Raw genomic sequence first — 5,748 nt, 5'->3', positions numbered from 1 at the left:
CAAGACGATCATATCGTACAGAACGAACAACGCTGTCGTTACGGGACGATCAAAAATTTTAACTCGTTTTATAATGGGCAGTTTGAAAAATCGTCCGCCCACCATTGAACCGACATGTATTTGGTCTGGCGACGAACCAAAGGTTCGTGTATCTCCAAACGAAACGATGTTCATTCTATTAAAAAAACGTCTATCCAATTTAACTACTACATCAATCGTCCCATTCGTTTCGAAAATATTTCGTCCCGGATTGATCGATACAATTAATGAACTCACATTAAATAAAAACTGCTCTTAGATGGGTTCAGAAATCAGACAGACAAATATATAAGAAGATAACATTTTACACCACATCGTCCCGTACAAAAAAATTTGTCTGGGCGATGATGACACTCAATTTTCATTTTCACACTCAAAACAAAAATGGAATTACAAATAACAAGACAACCATCTAGAATACACACCAAAAATAAAAATAAAACAACAAACAAAATAAAACAAAAAATACAATTAAACACAAAAACCAAAATATCAATTTTGCAGAAAAACATTTCTTATCTAAAGCATTTAAATCAATACACTCACAAGCCTAGTTCTTAATGTACTTGAAAGTATCAAATGCTAAAGGTTTTTGTCTACAACAAACCAAAGAGACATGTCTCAGTTATCTGAAAATCATGCGTTATGGCTCTCACTCTCCATCCTTAGGATACAGATACCTTATGAAACTCAGCGCAGTTTCGTCCTTCACTACTTAAACACTTATGTCAAGTTTTGGCTCTGAATGGTTGAATAGGATGTTTTGAAATGCCAATAGCACTAGTATTATCATTAATAAATTATATAGTGCCTATTAGTTACTCCCTACCAATCAATCAACTATTATTTTAAACCAAAGTAGTACTTGTGCCAACATAACTTCCCTAGTTGCAATGTTATCTCGCTTCTGCAGCTAGATCAGGGCCACTGAATTGTTTTCTACTAGGACCGATTGAAAACTAATGAATTTCCAATGAATTGAATATGTTCCAGAAGTGCTTTTCCTATCCACTCTATAGCCTGCAAAATCAGAGTCTTGAATAACCAATAATTATTCAAATGAAGAGCTAAAAACTTTGGTACCAAATTCCTAAGTCTGAATTCCTAGTAAGTCATCTTAAAATTTCTTTTCACTGCGTTCAAATTGTGATTCTTTTGGATCAGATTAAAAATCTAGCATACAAGCAAACACTAAATATGATATCGGTCTGCAGCAGTCAAGTTAAAGTAAAGATCCAATAATCCCCTAAATTTTCTTTTGATCAAACAGATTTTCCCTAGCGTCCTTATCCAACTGAAACTGAGGAAACTCATTGGTGTACTAACATGTTTAGCATTATCCATTTCATTATTTTTGAGATGTCCTTAAAACATATATATTAGTTTGACTAAGAAATGTACCTTCCTCAAGTTACTTAATGGATAAAGCCTAAAGTAATTTAAGGTCTCCCATAGACTTCATCTCAAATTCACTACTCAGTTGGTTTTAGAAAAAAACATTCATTCACAAGATTTTTATTTAAGAAAATCCAAAATGATATCATTCACATTAAATTTGAAACAATGAGTATATCCTTTTCTAAATTTTCTTTAAAAAAAAAGATTTTTATCCCACACTTTTCTTTTTAAAAGATCTTTCAGTAGTAGGAAGGTGCTTAACTCTCTCCATACCAAAGCCCTAATGTGCCTGCTTTAATCCATATAATGGCATTTTTCAATTTTGAAATATAATTTGGTAATTTAGAATTTGTAAAACCTAGAGGTTTATTCTACAAAAACATCCTCTTCAATTACGCCTATAAAAGGCAACTTTTCACATCCATTTAAACAATTGAAACGTCTTAAAATCAAGCAAAGAGCTAACAAAAACTCTAATTGCTTCAGTGATATAGCCAGGGGCAAAAGTCTCCTCAAAATCAATCCCTCAATCTGAATACCCCTTAGTAATCTAATCTACCTTATTTCTAATGACTAGATTCCGAGTCATTCATTGATTTTTGATACCCACTTAGTCTACCAACTATTAGCTTTGATCTTTTGGCCTTGAGTTATTCCCAAATTACTATTCTTATATAATTGATTCACACTCTTTTAGTCCAATACCAACAACTTTCAAAAATAGTGCAGATGGTTTGATCAATTAATTGTGGTCATAATTGAATAAAGGCTTAACTATTGCTCCCTTGTTATAATCCATCGCTAGTTCTAACCTACCTCTACTATGTTACCAGAGAATTCACTACCCTAAAAGGTTAGAATATCTCAAATCTTCATGAGCAAAGGATTTTTTCTATTCATGCAAAATATCTACTTTCGCACCAATATTTCGTTTCAAAGTTTAACTTGCTATCAATTTTTCGGAGTTATCCCATCTCATAGTCTACGAATAATATCTGGCGTATTGCCAAATTTCTTAGATGTCCATCAAAAAACAAGTAGTGTCTTTCAAGTAGCCAAATCTATTATTAGAATACCGTATAATTTTATCAAACGACCTTGAAATATCATAACAAAAATTCTCATTCATGATTTTGATCAACATATTTCCTTAAGACAAAAGATATTTCTTATTATGAATAAAAACAGGCTTGCACCAAAACATGGCAAATGTGACTAAATTAGTGTATCTCTCTCCTTTAAGCAAATCATAGGGGTTTATTAAACTTGGATCTCACATCACACCGTATTCAGAACATAATTAATGCCAGTGGCTACTACGCACTCAGGCCCCAAAAATATCATAGGCTAAGTGAGTTATTCTCCAACATTTGCTCGGAAGGCATTCTATTAATTGATTTTATTTCCTTACTTATTAACGACTACCCATTTGCATGAGGAGGTCTCAGGTCAGTTGCCAAATAACGATTATGATCAATTCATTTCCTTTACAAAAGTCTTATAAATCTTTCATTCTCAAACTATTCTCCTCCAATAATACACTTGTATAGAAAATATTTCACACCTTAAATTTCCTTGAACTCAATTCAAAAAATCATTAAATTTCTTCAAATAATGCAATCTCTATGAAATAGAACTGAAACCCAAAGTAAATTTTGAGTAATCATCACTTAAATAAACAAATAATGATACCTTCCCTCCTAGACTTATTAATATGTCCAACTGCTTCCAAAAGATCCATTGTATAGATTTATCAAAGTTAACTCAGTCTAAGATCCTAGTATTGTTACTGAAAAGAAGGACTTTCCTTGCTACCTTACAATTGGGACATTCATTATCATACAAATAGGTGTCCTTATTAAAGTCTATTTTGGGTATACCTTTACAGTTCTTATGGGTAATTCTTCTAAGGTAATTTTTCATGCTAGAATGCAAATCTCTCATGCCTAAAGCCATGCTCCATCAGTTAGACAGTTTTTAACAAAGCAAGAGTAATGCATTAAATCTAGCATATACACATACATTTACCCATTGTTTCATTCAACACCATCTTACCATTTATCTTAATGCTAGCAAGTAAAGAAAAATTTTAAGATTAACTTATCACATAGCTGACTCTTTACTTAACAAAATTATGGCTTTAATCATTCAACCAACAACACATTGTCAATAAAATAAAAATTTAGGTTTCCAATCATTACCTGATCCAGACCACCTTCTTTGTTGTGTTATCTCAAGTGTTACCTTGCCTCCACTCCTGGCTTTCCAGCCCGTATGAGTTGAGTAGTCATCTCCAGTTCAATTAAATATTTTTTAAAAAAAAACCCAAATTTTTTTTTCCGCTGTCCAGTACCATATGCTTTCACGAGATCTTCTGTTGGAGCGACCCTACAAAAAAATATCAAATGTTGGGACTGCGGAATCCAAATAAGTTTTGGGTTCACCTTTTTAGAAATTTATAATAGCATGCATGTATTGATATGTCTTAAAGTTTTATGCATCTTAGGTCTTCACGCCAAAATGAGATTTCATCTTCAAAGTATATGTGTGTGCTAATATGGGTCCAAACTAATCTACAAATTATTACATTCATCTCTCGTGTAGTGAGTGGTGTGATGATCTTCTACCATTTGTTTGTCTTCACTAGCGACAAAAGGATTCCAAATATTTAGGGATAAAATTTAGGATTTGGTAAAGTCGAAATACGGCACTGCCAATCACCCGGTATAACGCCTGTTTTCATAACCGCAAGAACCGGACATGGAGAAGATCCCTCCCTCACATGGATGGCCCATCTCCAGTGGATATCAGTTGAGATGCTTTCTCTTCGAAGTATACATGGAATAAGCGCCCGCTCTTCGTCTTTCTTTGTCCTATGTCTTCGTGCTCTCTGATTCATCCTAAATTTTTTTTAAATTCTTTTTCATGATCAGCATAGAATGATTTTTAAAAATCTCATGATTTTATTCAAATCATCATTTCATCAAGTAATTCATGTGGTTGTCATCGTATAAAAGCAATGATCTTTTTCAAAGGATTTCATAATGTCCTCTTAAGTTCTCCAATTCTAAACTTTACACTAGCAGCATCTTTTCATTTTTCCTTCCATATGCATTATGCAATGTGTGTTCAGAAACTTCAAACAGTATCCATTCATAACTTAAGTCACCATAACTCTTTGCTTGACTGACATTGATCAAGACTATCTTGTCATCAAGCCAAAGATTGGTGACTTCTCTTCCTTTTCAGTCTTAAGATGAATCTGAAGCTGGAGTCTGCCCAAAAGCTCATTTAGAAACTTCTTCTTGCCCTCTTTAACAGTTGGTTTCTCCTGCTACCTTCTCCTTGCTTAGGAGTGGCTTTTGAGTTTTGGACAATCAATCTTGATATGACCTGTTTCCTGCATTCCATAACAAATCACTTCATTATAAACCTTTCCATTTCTTGTTAAACTTGACGCTCTATTCCATTGCTGGCGTCTGTTCTACTTCCTCTTCAGAAAGCTTCTGAATTTGTACTTATCATCAAATGCAATATAGTCTTTCATCCTTAGGTTGGTGAGTGTTCACGTCTACGGACTCTTCACTTTTAGTGCTATATTCTTCTCCTTTCGTGGTTCACCTACATCAATCTTTCTTTGACTAAACTCCTTTGCTCGTAAAGTAATGATGTGAACCAGAAGATTGTCAATAGCAATAAATATTTAGATATTTAGACCCTGTAATGTAGTAATTTTAGCATCTAAGCAGTTAGGTAAAACAACGAAAGAATCTATTAACCATTCAGCATTCGTTAATTCCCTATCAAGGTCGCATGCAAAGAGGTGACAATTTGTGTGAATCTGTGTACATATCAGAATGAATTAATTTGGTTTCATGCAAAACAATCATAATCATGTAACCAAGATATTAAGTCTTAAATAGCTTAACCTCATTAGGTCCCCTCATTAAGTTATACAAGTTATAAAACCCCATATATCCTTTCCACTTTTACAAGTGAAAACTCGGCATTAGTCTTAGATTTTAAAGCACAAAAGAAGAATTTATACATTAGCATTTAGTGTGCTACTCTCTCTTATGTTCATTTATAATTGACATTGAAATATAAAATTTTTTATTCATCCTTAGTGCAATGATTTTCTTTATCTTCATGTCTAAATTGACATATGCCTTTGATAAATTCTTTTTATTCTCTATGCTATATCACTTCTTAAATTATATGAAATCTTATATTTTTCTAATATTTTGATTTTATTTGCATACCTTATTTCAATCACTTTTAAGATTAAAATATCAAATAAATTTCATACTT

The sequence above is a fragment of the Dendrobium catenatum genome, unplaced genomic scaffold (genome assembly GCF_001605985.2).
Source record: "Dendrobium catenatum unplaced genomic scaffold, ASM160598v2 fragScaff_scaffold_758, whole genome shotgun sequence".
NCBI lineage: Eukaryota > Viridiplantae > Streptophyta > Magnoliopsida > Asparagales > Orchidaceae > Dendrobium > Dendrobium catenatum.
Note: the sequence above shows the minus strand (reverse complement) of the source record.